Raw genomic sequence first — 19,740 nt, 5'->3', positions numbered from 1 at the left:
CCGCCCCGCGCCTCGCCAAGCCTCGCCCGCCCGCCCGCGGCGGCGGCGGCTGCGCTGGGGGCGGCTCCCTTGGCGGCTCTGCAGCTGCCCGAGCGCTCGCGCACCCCGCACTCCGCCAGGGGCGTCCACACTCACCTAGCGCCGGCCGGGGAGGTGAGCGAGCAAGGCGCGCCGGGGAGCCGGGGCCTCCAGCCGGTGCGCGGCGCGCGGCCCGTGGAGCGCCGGGGAGGGTGGCGCGGGGCTGCGCGGCGCGGGGACGGGCGCTGGGCGGCCGCCGGGCTCCGGGCGCCGCCGCGTCCAGAGCTCCCCCGCCGGCGGCCTGCGGGGGCGGCGCAGTTGCGAAACTGAGTAAGTATTAACTTTACTTGGCCGCGGCGATTTCTGGGCAGCGCTTGGGACCCCTCCCTCCTCTCCTGGAGCCTCGGGCGTCCTCCTTCCGCACCCCTTCTCCCCTCTCGGCACCTCGGGTTCCCTGGTCCGTTCTCCGCCACCCCGCTCCCGCGCGGCGCCCCACTTCCTCCGCGTTCACCTTTTCCCTGGTGTCACCCTTTGCGCCTTCTCCCCGCGGCACACACGCGCCGGGGACTGAAAAGTACGAGCTTGTTCGTTGCTTTTCTGCTTCCTCCCAGTGTCCTTGGCAAGGGAGTTTAGAGGCCACTTTTGTTGGGAAGGGAATTGCATGTCTGGCTTCTTTAATATTTTGTTCTCCAGATGGAAATCGGATGCTCGTTTGCCGGGTGGCGGTTTGGTGAACGCTTATTTTTTCCTCTGGAAAAAAAAGATTGGTTTATGGGTTTTTAAATTTTATTTGGCCTGTTAACCATTCTGCGTTCCTATTCCCCTTGCCGCCAATCCCTCTGGGGAGGGGAGTCCAGAAGAGAGGACTTTCAAAGTAATTCTGTTTTGCAGACTAGAAACTTTGAGAAGGTATATCGCAGAAAGCCTGATAAGATGCAACTTTAAGGGACGCGAGCTTTGAATGTGGGTCCTTGTGCGGCACCGGGTCATACAAGCCGAGTACCTGGGTTCATAACCGAGTGTTGCGTTGTTATTTTAGCATCACAGAGCCGCCTGGTGTTGCCCAACCACTACTTTCCCAGCTTCAAATGGCATCTTGAGCAGTGCAGTCGTAGGACATAATTGCAGGTCAATACTGCTCCTGATCTTTAGGGATTTAGAAGGGAAATAAATGCAAAGCACGTTTCATAGATGACTTAAACCTGTCAGGTTAGCCCCATCAATACATCAAAGCATCGCATTTTTAAAAATTCTTCAGCCTGGTGACAGCAGGGACGAACATGCATGGATTTTCCAGCAGATTGTGGCTCAGCAATTCATTAGATCTGTATTGTCCCCAGGAAGTATCATTAAATATGTATACATCTCTGCTTTTCTGTTCTTTGGGTTAACCACTCATTCTGGTGGGGGGAGGGGCCCAGGTTTTCTTTTTTCTTTTTTAAATTAAAAATTTTTAAAAGTCTTTCATCTTGGGGTTGCCAGGAGTTGCGATCATGTTATGAAGGAACAGAAAATGGGAAACGTTCTTAATGGATTTTCAACATCCTGTCCTTTGCCTGGATGAGGCAGTAGTGAATGCCAGCCACCCCTCTGCGGGAGAGGTGCCAGGTGGACACAAGAATCAGGGCGCAGGACACAGCATTATCATTTGGGGAAGTGGTTTGTGTGAGTGTTATCTTTTAGCAGACATACTAATGGTACTTTTAATTTTATTTATCTCCATGGGGAACTCTTCCAAAACCATCAAAATTATACGTGACCATACCCCACTTTAAGAAAACTGAACATAATGTAATGTTATTCTATTGAAGGATCAGTCGCAACCAAATATAATTTGTAATGTAGATGATAAAACCTTTCAAAAATCTCCCCCCTTCCTCAATTCTTCCTCCTTTTAAGAGTCTCCAGGTGGTACTTTCCATAATAGACACAATGGTCAGTAATGCATTGAGTTCTTTTTGGGTTCATTGATCAAACTTTATTTCTGGGCTTCAGTAGAGAGCCCTGAGAGGGAGCAAATCATGAGTCTATGCAGACAGGAAGGGCATTTCAGTTTGCAGAAATGTCAATGTGCTGCAGGGAAAAAAGCAGTTACAAAGAAGAGTGAAGGTTTAAGTTTTTAGGGTGCGGGTTTACTGCATTTGACATTTGGTTGAGATATTTGGGAATTGCAGATTTAAAATTCTTCACAGTTGTGGTATCCTTTCTTTTTGCCTTCTGTTATTTTTTTTAGGTTTCAACTTTTTAGCCTGAATTTTCAGTGCTTGGTTTTTGTAGCCTCTTGTACTTGGTGACTTGCATCAATTTTTGACTTGAATGCATTGCATTTTGAGAAATGATTAGTTTTTCAGGGTTTCTCACTCATTAATTGATCTGTCTTATGTTGACGTATATAACGACTTGGGTGTAAAAAGTCCTGTTTGCTGCAAGATATTGTTGCCCTTTTCATCATGGTTGATTCCTGGCATAATGGCTTTGCTCATTTGTTGTAAAACATTAAGGTCTTAGGTATCTTGCTAGTGCTCTAAACATTGCAAAACTCTTTGCAGGCAAAAATGAAGTGGGGATGGGAATTGGGTAGAAAAACACTATGCATCATAAATCTGAGGATTTGGATTTTAAAAATAATGTAATGCCTATTTACTCTCCTTGGATGCTAGCTTACTCCAACCCTAACTAGAATTCAAAATTCAAAGTATAGAGATAGTTTCTAAGTACTCTGTATAGTGGAAAGAATGTTTACCCTGCAGCCAGCCAGACTTTGTTACTTTAGAGGTGAGTAAATGTAGCCATGCTTGCTTGCTTCAATCTCTGATCTACAGTTTGCTTTCTGGAAAATGAGAATACTTCTACTAAAAGCGATGCTGTGGTGAATAGAACGTCTAATATAGTGCCTGGCACATCTTAGACAGCCAATAAATGGCGGCAACATCTCAAACTTCTCCAGAATTGAGCTCTTGATCACCCAAATTTTTGAACTGTTCCTCCTCTATTTTTCATCTCATCCATCCAACGAGTAGCTCATTCTACTTTCTTTTCTTGCAGCCCAACCAAACCAGTCCATCACAAAGTCCTGCTGTCCATTTATCTTGCAAAATCTCTTTCAAACCTGTCTGTTTTTCAGTCTCCACTATGCTTCCATCCTGACGCAAGCCACTACACTGTATTCTCTTTCCCTGGTGAGGTGCCTCCTGCACACACTCTGCACCCCTTCCAGTCTGTTTTCCCACCAGCAACCTGAGAAAGAAAAAAAAAGTGACTTACTGTTTTCAAGTTTTCAAGGCTTTCAGGAAACACATTTATTTTGGGGATAAGATACAAAATCCTCAACATGCCGTCGAAGCCCCACGTGATTCGGTCCTTGCGCCCCATCTGCATCTCTTGCCAGCACCTTGGCCAATTCTCCAGCAGACTTGCCTCAGGGCCCTTGCTCCTGCTGTTCTTCTCTCTATTTTAGGACCATCTCCTTGAGCAACTTCTCATCCTTGGACGCTAGCCCAAACATCCTTTCTTATAAAGATCTTCTCTGACAAGGCCACCTTAACATCATTTAAATTGGAGCCCTTTTATTTTCTCCTTCATAGCCTAATCATCTTTTCCTTCTTAATATTTACCACAGTTTATAATTACACGTTATTATTTAATCGTTTAATGTCTTTCTCTTGCCCTTGAGGTTTATATGAGGTTAATAGTACCTGGTTTATTGACCAGTGCCTGGTATACATAGGTGCTCAATAAATATTTGTTGATACAGCGAATGAGATAGTAATATCGGTTTTGTATTTTTGTCTCGATTGCCTTCTGTGTCACTGTTAAGTTTGTTTTTCATGACAGAAAAGCCAGACTGGCACTCTTATGTTCATTCTTTGCTGGTTATATGTATAATATGAAACAACCTTTGCTGATACCGGGTAAAATTAATGCATTTAGGCTCTGGAAGATTCATGGTTACTAATAAATTGATGCACCTTTTAATTAGTGTTACCCCTGTGACTTTCTGTTGTAGATAATCCTTTTTCCAAGTACATCATTAAAATAATTATGCTATTTTTCAATAGCACAGGATTACTGAAAGGAAAAAAAAATCTGACTTTGCCATACTATTTTACACAGTGTCACATGATAACACATTAGTTAGCTGCTGTTGACTACTCAGTGCCAGACTTCAAAGGAAGGTTGGGAAAATTGTCATAGAAAAATGGGAGTTAGAGTTCAAAGGATGTTCAGTACTGTCCGGCTGTTGATGTGACTTACGTAACAACTAGACATCATTTGACCACATAGTTAAGGGAGAGGAGTAGTTTAAAAATGGTAGCCACCTAGAGGTCTGGAAGTTCTTTTTTTCTCTCTCACTAAAAACATTCCTCGTTGTGGCCAGAAAAGTCTCATGACCTTCCAAGGCCAAGGAAAGCTTCAGGCTTGGTTTGAGTATTTTTGTCATGTGGTTGCTCTTTATGAAATAGTAGTTTGATGTTCTATAACTCTGAAGTATTTACATCTCTATTATTGATGTTTGGAGTCTGTGCTTCTTAAAAATACTCATCTGTGTTTTTCTCTTGACTTGTTTTTTAGGACTTCAGTTTTCCTTCAGAATTATCCCCTCACATCCTTACAGTATAATTCCCATTCTTTTCCAGATCACTAAGTATACAGGGGACTTTAGAATTGATTCTGGTCCCTTCAGATCTGGTCCCTTCAGAACTTACTTCTCTGCACTCAGCCTCTAGGTTTCCCCAGACTGTGACACGCCCGAGCAGTCTCGCTGGCCTGGGTGCTCTTGGGCTGGGAGAGCCGGGAGGATGAAGGTAGCATTTTTGAACTCCTGTTGTGTGCCAAGCTCTGCACTAGGTGCTCTCAAAGGAGGAGTGAGTAGTTTACCTGGTCAAAACTGGAAAAAGGAAGCTTAAGCTTTCCATACATTTGCTTTTCTTAGGGAAACTGTTCCTCTTGTTCCCTCATTTCCCCACCCTATTTTCTAGTCAGGAAGGCATGGGAAGGTAGAGATGCCCCTGTTAGCCACGTGGCTAATTTAGATCCAATTTTACCTGTATAAAAATGTTGGGAGTGAGGCCTGAGAGGGACATACCATGTGATCTGCTTTGTGCAGGGCCTGTGTGCCTCCAGGACATTTGCATCATGAGTAGCCACCACTCCGAAGGAGAGAAAAGTTATGGTTGGGAGCCCTTGTTGTTTTTTTCCCCTCGTATATATATGTCCACTGGTTACTTGGGTGACCTTGAACAAGTTGCCTGGGGCTTTTTAGCACCAACATTTGTTACCCATTTATTTTACCTTGCGATAGGATTTAGATGACTTATTTTTGAGTTTTATTTTTGTGTACATTCTGATATATCATAAAGTTCATTACAATTAACTTGAGGGCTGTCCAAGTTGTATGCATTTAGAAAAATATTTTCTTATTCGGTGGCATATGTTTTACTCTTTGTTTTTTTAAAAAATCACATATAAATGCAAGTTGTAACAAAGGGAGAGTTACAGCAGATTTTATTCATGTGGGTGATGTATTTTGTCACTTTTGTTAACCGAGTGCTTCTGAGTGCTAAGTCATGTTTATCCTTAATTATAGTAATTTTATTTTTGGAAAACCACTTAAGATTAAATTATTCTTCCAGATATAAGTATTTATGTTGAAAAAATTAGGGTTCTCTTAATGGCTAGAAATTGGCCAGATATTCTTGCTTAAAATATTTGAATGGATTTATAATCTGTGAAACCCTATTGTAGAAATACCACTAAGAAATAGGTTGGGGATATTTTGTAAAATTTGGCCATTTTTACAGGAAGTTCTAACACCTGTTAGATATCAGAAAACCTTGTTATAGTTTATTTGTGCTGTATTTTCCTTATTTTTTTAGTGTACAGTGACCTCCTTCCCTTGTATTCCTTTTTTAAACAGCTTTATCGAGATGTAATTGACATGCAATAAAGTACACGTACTTACCTGTACAATTTTACAAGATTTGACCTGTGTATATACTGTGAAATAATGACCACAATCAAGGTAATGAACATATCCATCACTCCCCGCCAGATTTTCTCATTCTCCTTTGTAATTTCTCCTCCCTATCCTGCCCCTCCCCCCAAACCATTGCTCTGCTTTCTGTCACTGTAGTTTGCGTTTTCTAGAATTTTAGATGAATAGAATTGTGCAATATGTACTCTTCTTTGCTGAGGCTTCTTTCACGCAGAATAATTATTTGGAGATTCTTTCATGTTGCTGTATGTAGCAGTAGTTTATTCCTGTTTGTTGCTGAATGGTATTCCATTGTATGACTGTACAACAGTCATTTATCTGTTCACCTATTGGTGGACATTTGTGTTGTTTTTAATTTTTGGCTATTATAAATAAAGCTGTTATGAATACTTGCATACAAGCATTCATGAGCACATACTTTCTGTTCATCTTGGGTAAGTACCTAGGTGTAGAATGGCCGAATCATATGGTAGGTGTATGCTTAGATTTTTAAGAAACTGCCAAAGTATTTTCCAAAATGATTGTACCATTTTACGTTCTTACCAGCAGTGCATAAGCATGCTAGTTCCTCCACATCTTTGCCAACACTTGGTAGAGTCAGCCTTTTTAAGTTTAGTCATTTGTGTTATTTCATTGTGGTTTTAATTTGCATTTCCCTAATGACCAGTGATGTTGAGCATCTCTTTATGTGCTTTTTTGCTATCTTTATATCTTTGGTGAAGTGTCTGTTCAAGTCTTTTGCCTATGTTTTTATTGGGTTGATTGTTTTCTTATTGTTGAATTTTGAGGGTTCTTACGTATTTTGGATTCAAGAGCTTTATCAAATACATGCTTTGCGAAGAGTTTCTCCCAGTTTGTGGCTTGTCTTTTCATTCTCTTAACAGTGACTTTGAAGATGTGCAGGCTTTAATTTTGATGAAGTTCAGCTTATGAATTTGTTCTTTTATAGATTGTGCTTTTGGTGTGGTGTTTAAGAAATCTTTCTTTGCCTAACCTAAGGTGACAAAGATTTTTTCCTGTCTTCTAGAAGTTTTATAGTTTTAGGTTTAAGACTTAGGTCTATGATCCATTTTATGTTAATTTTTTATATGGTGTGAGTTATGGATTGAAGTTCATTTTCTGCATATGGAAATCCAGTTGTTCCAACACTGTTAAAAAGTCTGTTCTTTCTCCACTGAATTGCCTTTGCATCTATGCAAAAATCAGTTGTCTTTTATATCCTTTTTTATTGTATCAATTGACATTCGCAGCTGGATAACAAACTAAATGAAAAGCAACTAAATCCAGTACAGTACTTGATAATGTGTTTTTGTCATGTTTACTTTAATAAAATTTCTAGTTTTCTTACCGTATCCTTCATGGAAAGCTTTTCCTACTCAGGCATTCCTTCTCCCTCTCTTCCTTTCTCCTTTTGTTATTTGCTATCTGTTACAGAGTCTGGTGGGGAGGGTATTATGTACATCCCTTGCCCCTTTTAACTAATCTTAGATACACTTTTTGTTATGTTTCCTGTTAATGACAGTTATTTCACTTTTTGCTCTCTTTGAAAACTCCCCAACCTAGATCACCCCTTTCATTTTAATTTTCCTAGCCTTGATTATCTGCCTCTTCCCTGTCGTATTCTACAGAGTAACGAATGGAGTTAGAAAGAGTGCCCGCTCACGATAAAAGCCCAGCTGTACCGGGGTGGCCTTGGAGAAGTTGTGAGGCTTACTGAGCAAGTTTCTAATCTTTAAGTGGGGCTACTAATTTCTCACTGGGGTGGTTTTGAAATAAAAGATGTTTAAATGTGTCCATGTATGGAAATGGAGGTGTATGAAGTGCCACAGTGGAAAGTGAGTGCCTTTCCCCCTTACCCAGCTCCAGTGTGCTCTGCGTGATCGTCCTGTTTGCACTGGGGCCTGGGAAGGCCTCGGTGCTCTCTGGGCAGAACAGGTACTGAGGCCTCTGCCGTCCGTCCAGGCCGATGGTTCTGAGGAGCACCGGAGTTAGGACACTGCCAGTTTAGGTCATCGGAGGGTGGGAGAAGAGTGTTTGCTTGTTAACGGAAGATCCTGGTCGTCCCCCACACTCTGGACTTGCTGTCCCCAGAGCTTTGTCAATAATCCTTTCTCTCTACTGGGTTTCAGTCTCAGCCTGCCTTGGCTCCTCGCCCTGGAAACAGCGTGCTCAGGTCTCTTTCTGCACTGCTGCTCATACTAGCTGTCTCCTTTCTCGGCGAGCTTCTCACAGGGGTTGTCTGCTTATTCCTTCTGTTACCTCACCTTCCTGCTCACTCCCCAGCCAGGGACCCTTTCTCAGACACATCTCATGCCGTGGACACCCATATCTTAATTGCTAAAATCAATGGAAACCTTCCAGCCCTGATATAACTGAAGTATTTTGCTGCATGTTTACACTCCCTCTCTCTTGAAACTTCTCTTCCTTGGCATCACTTTTTCTTTGTTCATTCTTTTATTTATTGATTCATTCACAACTGAACTGCACGCCCTTCCACTTGTGGAGACATAGCAGAGACTCAAACACACAGAGCTCCTGCTTGCGTGGAGAGCACACTCTACTGAGGGGATAATAGGTGAACAAGTAATTTCACATTATTTATACGATGACAAATGCTTTGGAGGAAAAACTATAGTAAGGTGAGGGAATTAGAAATGCTGGGGGTGGGCATGGAGGTGTTACTTGATATTGGGTGGGCAGAAAGTCCTCACTAACACGAGCAGAGACATTGCTGGAGCAAAGGAGCCAGAGGTCTGGAGAAGAATGCTGCAGAGGGAGGACACCGTGCAGAGGAGCAGGTGCTCACAGGGTGCCCACCCTAGAGGCCACGCGGGTGAGGCAGGAGGGGAGACAGGGAGGTAGTGGGCATCCCTATAGTGGGGCCTTACTGGCTGTGACAGGGATCTAGGTTTTTACTCTGAGAAGACAGTTCAGGGTCTTGGGCAGAGTACTGAACAGACTGGAGGACGGCCTGGGGTAGTGGGAGAACACAGACTTCAGAGCTCTGCCTGGGGGAAAATGTCAACCCTGCACTTATTGGCTCTGTGACCGTGGGTCAGTTCTGTAACTTCTCTGTGCCGCATCCATAAAATAGGGATAGTAATGATAGCTATCTCGTAGTGGTGTTGTGAAGATTAGATGAGTTGATGTTTGTAAAGAACAGAGCATGGCAGATAGTGAGTATAAAAGTGTTTGTTAAATAAAATTAGTAAAATCGAAAAGGCTTACTCTGCTGCCTAATGGAAAGTAGCTTGCCAAGGGGAAGTAAAGAGAGAGGCAGAAAGACCAATTAGGAGACGATTGCAATAATCCGTGCAGGGAATGGCTTAGACAAGGTGCTGGTGGTGGAGATAGGGAGTGGGAGAAGGGCCCCACCTGGGTATGGTTTGGAGGGGGTGGCTGGAGGATTGGATCTACTTTTCTTTCCATCTCTGACCTTCTTAAGTCTCCTTTGCTTTTTCCTCCTCTCGCTCTTGACCAGGGGTTCTCCAGTGTGGTAGTACCATTTGGAAATACATGGGGGCATTTTTTGGTTGTCACGGAGGCTGAGGATTGGGTATTTCTGGTGTTAAGTGGCTAGAGGCTGAGCTAGTGTCCTACATGGTGAAGACTTGTCCTTCAGGATGTGCCAGTGGCGTCCTGGTTGAGAAACGCTGCTTTAGACCTTCTTCCCACCCCTGCACCCCCATCCCTAGGCCCAAGATTTCTGAACCCCCAGCCACTGTGTGGGCAACAGGGGGCCTGCGAGCTTCCTGATATTTTTTCTCAAAAATGTCTGTTTGTGTGCTCTTTTCTTTTTTTTTTTTTTTTTATGGTGAGAGGTTGCCAAATTTCCATGAGGTTCTGAAAGGGTTCTGTCCTAAGAACGTAAAATTCCCGTTATGAGTGATCGCACCCACTTTCCTTGTTTCTGCTCCAGCCTGTGTGGTGATGGACTTCCAAGTGTGTGTTCCTGCAGTGCTCTGTCCCTGCGTTCCAGGTCCCTGCCTACTCAACCATGTGTCACTTCCTCAGGATCAGCATATCCCAACTTCTTCCTTTTTTTTCTTCCTGGCTGTGTGGCACCATCATCCAGCTTACTCCATTCGTGCCTTTCCTGTGCCACTGGACCTTGACTCATTGATCAAGTACTGATTTTACCTCCTGGACAGCAGAGGAAATGTCCCCCATCTCCCATCATTCACTACCTTCCTTTATCATCTCTCATTTAGACTGTTGCCTGTTAGTTGGTCTCCTTGCTTGAGACCCATCCTCCTTGTTTCCAGATGAGCTCTTGGATATGCAAATCTCACTGTGTCACTCCCTAAGAGCTCAAGTCTGTCAGTGCCTGCTGGGTAGTGTTCAGCCTCCCTTAGGGCACACAGGACCTCTGACATCTGGCTCTGGCCTCCCACCCTGGGCTGGCCAGGTGGCTGTCGTGCCTCCCTGCTCATCTATGGGGGCAGTGGGCAGGGTATAGGTATTACCTATACCCTGAGGCTCATCTCTGGCCCCCTGCCCATCCTCATGTGCCAGGCACCAGCAGGACTAAAGTAATAAGCTGTCTCATGCCTTGGTGCTGAAACATCTGAATATGCCATTTGATCACACAAAAAAATGGTGCAGCCTGTCCTTTACCTGCCAGAATACCCCAAAGCACTAAAACCAGCCTGGCTGTCCTTTCCTTGTAAAGGAGGAGCTCACTCGTTAGGAGCTGATTGTGCTGTCTTTCCATACCATGTGCATACACAGTTTTCTTATTCCTTTGTGCTGTAATTTTAGAAGCCCTCTACTTCAAACAGGTGAGCTTCTGAGAGGCTCTTCTTAAGCTCATTTGTTCACAAGTTCAAAGTGACTAAGAGGTCTTTAAGCTTGCAGTCCTCGATGCAGTTCAAGGAGTGTAAGTTGGTTCTTTGAAGCTTTATGACCGGCTGTGCCCTTGCTGCTGGATGTTCTGTGGGGTATCTTGTTCTAAAGTGGAGCAGCTTCATCTGCATTAAACAGCTCTTGAAGCAGGTGGCCCCTTCATGAGTTCTTTGGGGTCCTGGGGAGCCCCCTCAGTAGCCCTTTGTGTCCAGGTTCACCCCTGACCTCTTGAATCGCAGGAGCCTTGGTGGGCTCAGCCCTGGCTGTGCTTAGCCTTTCTGTTCTAGAACAATTTCCTGGCCTCCTGAACTAACGATGGGCCAAGTTTCCACCTTTGGCACGGGTCATCCTGTTACACATTCAAAATGGAAAACTTCTGAAGATCTCTCTGCTGTGTTCCGGTTGATCATTACTGCTTGTATTTCATCCTTTGCCCTTCAGGGGTCTTCCCAGTCTTCATTCCATGTGCAAGGAAAAAAACAAAAAGGAAAAGAAAAATATTTGTCACCACTCTCTCTGTTTTTATGAGCTTTTATTTTTGTTTCTAAACGTTTTACCATGTGTCTCTTTTTATTAGCACTTTAAAAATGTACCATGCTTTTGCAGGATCAGATATGATGGGGTTAGTAATGTTTGTAAAAACACTTCAAAACGTATTAAATACAGCAGACACATTCATCCTCAGACTAACAAACCCACCCGGGTCAAGTTTTCAGATTCTGGCTCTGAGGCTGGTATCTGTTCCCATCTGCACAGTTGTGATTTGAAAACTCAAGAGTGAGGAGTGCAGATTTGTTTCGCGTGGCTTTCCCTGCTAGACTGCCGGTCTCCTTACAAACAGGATCCGTATTTAATTATCCACCTACTGCATGCTCTCTAATGGCAGGCACTTACCTGGTTCCCATTGGATCCTTGGGCTTGGCATGGCTGGTTGTTGAATGAATTAAGGACCATGCTAAATTGCCTGTAAGCATTTAGCTGTGCAGACTAAAAGGAGTTTGAAATAAAACTGACTAGAACATTCATGTTACATGGATGACTGTGGTGATATAGAAATTCATTGATAGGAAGGGGAGTTTTACTTTTCTTCTGAAAACACATCAGCAAGTAGTACTGGACTGTTTTCAGAAGACTAACAGAACATTATTTGGGGGAACACAAGGAAGAGTGATGTGGTCTGTGATTTTGGAAAGCTTATTGTCAAGCAGTGAGGATATGGAGGTACATAAATAATTACATAAGCTATAATATATTATAAATATATAAAGCAATATAAGAGGAGAGAGCAGCTAAAAAACTTAAAGGGTAAGGGCATTTACTGCAGCAGTATTTATAATAATAAACATTGGAGGCACCTAAATGGTTGATATTAGGACACTGGTTAAGTAAATTATGGTATAGACATCAGATGGACTGTTATACAGCCATTAAAAGTATTTATGAAGTATTTACAGTAATTTGGGTAAATGCTTATGCTTTTTTGTTGGGTAAAATGTCAGAAAACAAAATTATGTGTACAATGTGATAGCAATTTTTTAAAAAATTCTTTAAGAAGTAATACCAAAAGGAAAAAAAGCACCAGAATGAAAACACACCAAAATATTAACATTGTTTTTGACTTCAAGTGTGTTATATGTGTGTACATGTGTACACACATGCATAAATATACAGTTCATTGAATTTTTACACACTGGACATACCCATGCAACAAATGCCTAGATCAAGAAATAGAACATTATCAGCATGCTTATAGGCCCCTGGCATCTCATAGTATTGACTGTTTTTTGTTCCTTGTATAAATGATGTCATACAACATGTACTCTTTTATTTTTGATTTCTTACGCCACAGGTTGTGTGATTTGTCCATATTGTGTGTAGTTGTAGATGGTTAATTCTTTCTATTTTTTTATGGATGACTTTTACTCTTTCATCTTTTTAGGTTTTCCAAAATTTTCTATAATGAGCATGTATTTTATAATTATAAAAACATCACATTTGTTTTTTTTAAAGAGGCAAAGGCATGTTTATTTGTTAAAATGCTTGGGCGGGTTCATTTGGCCAATTTGGCCAGACCATGGGACATGTGGAGGGGAACTGAGAAGACGAGTTGGGGCTGTCCTGTGACAGATGTGCAGCGCGGTGTGAGCTCCGGGTCAGGGGTGCCAGATTCTGCCTGTCATTTCATAGTCATGGGACTGGACACATCACACATCACTTCATCCCTTTGATCCTCAGTTTGCTCATCCGTCAGTCACTTGGGTGTGGTGGTATCTTCCTTATAAACTGATCCTGAGAATTAACTTGAGACACTGAGTTTGTGAGATAGTCTGCCCGACGGTGAGGTCTTTCATGGAAATATTAGAGTTCGAGAGGATGGCTGCTCAGGGAGGGAGCTTGCTCTGGTCTGAATGTGTCCCCCCCCAAAATCTGTATGTTGACACCCTGACCCCCAAGGCGATGGTCCTTGGAGATGGGGCCACTGGGAGGTGATTGGGTCATGGGGGCGGAGCCCTCACAAGTGGGATTCATGCCCTTATAAAAGAGAGCTGGCTAGTCCCTTCCACCATGTGAGGACATGGCGAGAAGGTGCCTTCCATGAACCAGAAAGTGGGTCCTCACCAGACACCTGATTTGCTGATACCTTGATCATGGACTTTGCATCCTCCAGAACTGTGAGAAATACAATGTTCGGTTATTTATAAGCTACCCGATTTATGATATTTTGCTATAGCAGCCTGAATGGACTAAGGACCCTTGTCCATTTGCCATAATTTTCTCTTTGGAGTAAGGGATGAGGAAGGGTGTTATCTGGAAGTGAAAGCAGATGGCTTTGAGGTTGGAGTTTGATCAAACAAAGCAGTTTTGAGGCAAGCAGCCCCCTAAGCTCACAGTGGGCTGGGGGTCCGAGGAGAACGTAGGGGAGGGCTCAGCATGGGGGCCCTGTGAGGCTGGGGCATGGGTGTAGATGTGGTGTGCAGAGCTGCCCCCAGAAGACTCATGCTGTTTTGTCTGATGCTAGCCACATAGGTGGGTTTGCCAATAATAACCTAATTGTTCTTGATCATACAAGTGGAGGAGGTAAAGACAGAAAGGAAAGGGTGGAGGAGAAGTGCCATGGCTGATCTACGAAGAGAATTCTCTGTTTAAGGGAAGCTTCTGCTTTACAATGTGAGTGTTATTGAAGTCCACAGTGATTTGGAATACCTTTTTCCAAAGTTATTTACCCTAAAAGGGAGGGCTGAGATTTTAGTCTAGCCCATGAAAGTCTACAAAACGGAATTTTGCTAATGTTATGTTTTTCACTGTAACACTGTCCTGGAATATACTGAACAGCACTCTAAGCCTGTGTTAATTCTAAAGCAATCCCAACATTTCCCAGTGTAAAATCTGAATAAATAGAAATCTTAATTTCTCTGAGTGCAGTTTTAACTATTGTAGAGCGTTCAAACTGAATAGAGCTTGATGGGCCAGCCTATATGACTATTGTTTTTATGGGAGTAATTCTCAGATCGGGGAGACTGCTCAGCTCTGCCTCTTCCCAGCACAGTGAGAGGTGAGCACTCAACCCTGAGCCCACAGGGGTGGGTCAGCTATCTGTAGATAATTGGTGTTGGTCGATTGGGCAGTGCCCTTATTCATCATTGACTCATTTAGACAGTATCTATGCAGTGCTTGTGAGCTGGATTTGCATAACCAAAAAGAACCAATCTTATCTTTCAGACACTTTGTTAGTATAAGGTTCCTTTAAACAGATAATTTTTGGAATGTGATAATGGATGAAATGGAGAGGTGGGTTCTTGGGCTGGGGTTGGAAGCCAGTGCATCTGGAAAGATCTTCCTAAGTCCGCCTGAGGAAATCAGGGAACGTTTTAAGAGGAAAAGTTCACTCTTGAGCTAAGACTTCAGGATGGGAAGGCATTTTTCTGGGAGGACACTCCATACAAATAGAGCAATGAGCACAAAGGCACAGGGTGTAAGGAGAACATGGTCTGCTGGAGAACTAGAAATAGTCTTTTTTATTTTTTTTTTCTCACCCCCACCCCACCCCTAGAAATAATCTTAATATTATTAAAGCTAGGTGTGCACAGTGGGCTGGGGGAGCGGCTGGAGCTGAAGTTAGGAGTCATCGCTGCCCTACCCCAACCCCTGGCCCCATGCTTTCCTAAAGTTTGTTTAGCTTTTGGTTGATAGCAAGCTTGGTTATGGGAGGCAGAGTTTTTTTCTGTCTTTTTCCTGAATTAAGATTTCTTATTATTCAGATTTTACATTAGGAAATACCGGGATTGCTTTAGAATTAACTTAGAGTACTGCTCAGCGTCTTCCAGTGTCATGTATTGAGATCACTTTGTTTACATTCACTCCGAAAACATAAAGATCACGTGGCCATATTGAAGGAAAATACTCGCAGTGAATGCTATTACAAAGAAAAGAAATGGCCTCTGCCTTTTAAGAAGCTTACAATCTAGCAAAGCAAAAGTCGAACTTTTAAAAAGCCCTATTACAGAAATAAACATAAATGTAATAGGAAGGAGGAAGGACTTATTCCTTATATGTGTAGGAAGCAGAGAAAGCTATTTAGAAGGCAGGACATGCTGATCAAGGACCAAAGGACCAGGAGACATGGTATGCCTGGTGGACAGTGGTACAAAGGCTGGTGGGAGGTGTTGGGGTGCTGGGAAGAGGCCACCACAGCCGGGGGACCATGGCGGAGGCTGGCCCGGGAGTGTGGCTGTGTAGAGTAGCATTGGGACACTCTAGCACAGTGTCTAGAGTCAGTCAGCTTGGATGTGCTGCTGGGAATAGAGAGAAACGGGGCTGATGTGGCTGGGACCAGGTGTGGAGGGTCTTACATGCCGCACTGAGGAATTCGGGCTTTATTCCCAGGCAGTAGGCTTTTGTGAACAGGTCCTCTGGTCTCTCCTCCTCACCCAGGCTCCCACCGTCTCCAGTTCTCTTCCACCTGCTGTGTTCAGAACTAAGCCCAGTGTGTTACACCCTGTCCCAACACCACGTGACTGGGACTCTGCTGATTTGGGGCAGATTACCAAGAAAGTTGTGATTTGGGTCTAGAATTTTAAGATGTTTCCCTAGTTAATTAGCAGCTTATTCCCTCAGTGTTGGTTCTCCTCACCTTAGATTTCTGTGGAGTACTATTTAGTTTTTAAGCCACTTTTGTGTCCATTATCTCATTTGATTCTTAACAAAATTGGAAATAATCAGGTCTGGCAATTTATAGTTAGGGAACTTAGCTCAGAAAGCCTAAGTGAATAGCCCAAGGTCAGTTAGCAGTGAGTGTTTGAAATGAGATTAGAAACATCATCTTTGTGATCCTGTTTGGTCAGGATTCCTTCCATTAAGTCATTACACCATACATAGCCTTCCACTGGGGTGATTCTGACTTACTACCAGTGAATGCACTCCAGCCGTGTTGTTATGGCATCGATGAGATGTTTGCGTGGATTCATCCCAGTTGGGCTGTGACTTAAGTATTTTGAAATGGCTGAGATTATGGGCTGCATTGGTGACCATTACACAGGGAGAAACTAACTGGCTGATATGGGAGTTTGCCCATCACCGTCTTGTTATCTGTGTTTCCTCTGTTTGGGAAACAACCTTCATAGTAAGTCTTTTTCATTCAATTGATCATTGTGATTTTTTTTCTGGAAATAATCAGCGTAAATCATGGTAGTTTTTATTCTTGACCTCATATATGTAGCAGGAAAATTGTTTTCTAGCTTTCAGATAGTCAACAAGCTAACAAAGTTTAGTGTATATATACCAATTTGGTGAATTTAGTTGGCAATATGATTTGCCAACTTAAGTGCACAAATTAAAATATTTGTAAGACAAAAAAAGTAACAAAGTTGGCCTTTTAAAAATCATGGAGAACATCTGATAGGTTGTGAGACAGCTCGAGTAAAGGCAGAGATACTACAGGGTGTCCCAAAAGTCTCCGTACAAAGGAAAAATTTTGTAAACTTTTGTAATGAATATTTTGTAAATAAAGATACATTTAGCTACCATTTCCCGTTTTCTCTATGTATGGTGACTTTTGGGAAACCCTGTAGTTTTTATAATTAACACATTGACTACCATATGAGCTGTATTTAACTCAGGCTAGTTTTGATTCCTGGGCCTCGTGATGCACAACCCTGCAGTTGGTTTGTGAAAATCTTACTTGTTGATGTTCTTATTGTTACAATTAATATTGACAATTTAATTCTAAAAACGTGGATTGTGTTGCATATAACTCAAGCACAGAAAACAATAAAAAATAACAAATTAGAAAAGATCGCTTTGTGTTAATAAAACACTGTGGCCCCAGGGAAAACTTTTTTTCTAGTGTGGCAGTCAACGTGAAGGACCACTGACATAGAATAGCCTGTGCAATTCACATGGGGACATGGTGGTGTTGACACTGGATGACACTTGGGAGGTCGTTGCACCATATTCTCTTTCAGAGAACAGTCACCGAAGAATAGAAATGGAAAAATCACATAGTTAGTGGTAAAATGGGGTGTAGGAGTTGTGACACTCCTCTCTTAAAATCCTCAGTGGCTCCCTGTTGCTGGGAGGGTCAGGCCTAAACTCCTCTGCCTGGCTCTTCTGCCTAGTGGCTTATCTGGGCTGAACAAATGCACTTTGATGGTATCGTTATGTCAATACAGTAATGACAGTACGTTTCAGGCCTGTCATGGAAACAGAGGTGGAGCTCCTTTAGCACTGTTTTTAAAAAAGCATATAATAGATTCTAGTTGAATATGCAAAAGCTTCTGAGATTCTGATATAGAGAGCTGACCTGGAACATACTGTTTAATTCTAAGGTCAAATCAAGTTATTTTTAAGCTCCTAAATGACTAGAATTGGGCTTAGATATAACACCCTTATATATTGTGGAAGTCAGACTGGCCACCTTCACCTAAGAAGAGCATTGGCAGTGGTGATCACAAAACCTCCACATTCCCTATCTTTATTAATTCTTACTTAATGTTATGTTAATTATATTTGTACTACATATAATTATGTTAATGACGGTATTAATTATGATAGTAATAAGTATTGCTCATCTCATTTCCAGTCCAGAGTGTTTTATGTTTTAGACAGAAGCACGCATGTGCGTGCACAAGTGTGTGGGGAGGCGCTTCAGCAGCAGCAGAATGGAGGCCTTGAACGGCAGACACGTGGACCCATAAAACTAACATCCAAGAAAGGCAGGGCAGCCACAAGGCCAGCACTCTTCTGTTTCACAGTATATGTTGAAAAGATTGTAATAATATTGCACATGATTATGGTGCCTTACAGTTTTCAGATCGTTCTCACATATTTTCAGTCATTTGATTGTCAGCAAACCTGCGAGAATGGCAGGCAAAGCATCATTCACATTCTCCATGCAGAGTTGAGTCACAGAAAGTTGTGCATTGAGTAATATAATAGGTATCCAGACCCTTCTTCCACAGTCAGTTCGGTTGTACCCAACCCGTAGGTGTCTTTTTTTGGGAGAATAGGTAGATAGTGTTATCACCAAAGAAACTTAGAGCAGGTGGGGGTTACCTGCTCTCTCACAACCTCACTACTGGGCTATACTGTAAGCAAGTTTCAGACTAAACTACTGCACATACAGAAAATTTTTAGATAAACATTCACTAGCAAGTAACACAAAGCAGTTAATACAACTGATTTGTAAGTTCCACGGAGGTTCAGATCTCTGTGTTTTTAGGTATTCGACACACCTTTCAAGAAACACTCACATAATAGCATGCAGAGGACAGAGTCCAGATTCTTGGTCTTCTTGTTGCCTTCAGGGGTGCAGGTATCACCAGGTTCTTATACTCCGTTCATTCCAGTGTGGGGTGTCGCTAAAACATTTTGCCAAGCCCACATATTCAATCCTTTATTTAATTTCACCAGTCTGATCCCATTTCTAACATTCATCATGCTAATTATTAGCAAGCTACTGATTTTACGAAAGAAAATTGACACAGTAGGCTAATGCGTAAAGTGATCTCACAACATTTGTAGTAAGCACCTCCGGTGTATGGGCTTCCTGATTGGAGCCCACCAGATTTAACCTGTGTGTTCTAATACCAGCAGAGTTATGGCTTAACCTAAATAATATCACAGAATGTTATGGCTGCAAAATAGCTCACAAAGTAAATTGTAGACATTGAAATATAGCTCCTTGGTTGTTGAGTTATCTAGGAAGGTGACGGTATTGTGTATTCTCTTTAATAAAATAAGTCACATTAATTTAATTTTATAGGATACCTTAACAAAATGTTGAAAGTAGGTTTGTGGTGATGTTATTCATGCCCATGTTAATGCAGCATGCACAGGCCAAACGCATTTTTGTATCTGTTTAGTGCATATTTGCATATGTATCACCCTCATAAAGCCCAAAGTCTGAGTGAATTTCAGGTGTAGTTTACCTACTCTAAAAAGAAATGAGTGCTAAAGATGTAGATTCCTATTACTGAGGTAAGGCTGAGGTTTTGACACCCCCTCCCCATTCATCCATCTGTACAAGCACCACATACAAGCTGCAGCCTGGTGAATGCTGCACATACTTACACACTCAAACGTGTGGTAGGTGGAGTTTGGTAATTAAACTTAATGTAGATGATTTTTTAATTAGGTTGGACTATATCAACCTATAGAATAAATGTGAGGCAGTGGCATACACACACATCCCAATTCCAAATTTTAGTTTAAATTTAACCTAAATGTAGCTATTATCTGTAGCCATCCTCAAAGATAAAATATGTATATTGAATTTTTCACTCTGCTTTCCCATGTTTCTTTCTCTGTGTTGTGTGCTTCAAATTAATTCACAACTTTTATGAGCTAAGATACTTTTTTATAAACTTGGTTACTTTGTGTTATTT

At 42.4% G+C, this 19,740-nt stretch overlaps 1 protein-coding gene across 1 annotated transcript in view; it reads left to right on the top strand.

Annotated features, from left to right (window-relative positions):
- The first annotated feature begins 308 nt into the window (after positions 1–308).
- The window catches only part of RASSF8 (Ras association (RalGDS/AF-6) domain family (N-terminal) member 8), a 107,738-nt gene continuing 88,306 nt past the window's right edge, over positions 309–19,740 (top strand). Inside the window, exon 1 of the mRNA XM_012640990.1 lies at positions 309–348. The gene's annotated coding sequence lies outside the window, so the exon portion shown is untranslated. The remainder of the gene's footprint in view (positions 349–19,740) is intronic.

This window comes from Propithecus coquereli, unplaced genomic scaffold (genome assembly GCF_000956105.1).
Source record: "Propithecus coquereli isolate 6110/MARCELLA unplaced genomic scaffold, Pcoq_1.0 Scaffold16, whole genome shotgun sequence".
Classification (NCBI taxonomy): Eukaryota; Metazoa; Chordata; class Mammalia; order Primates; family Indriidae; genus Propithecus; species Propithecus coquereli.
This window is presented reverse-complemented; position numbering and strand designations above follow the sequence as displayed.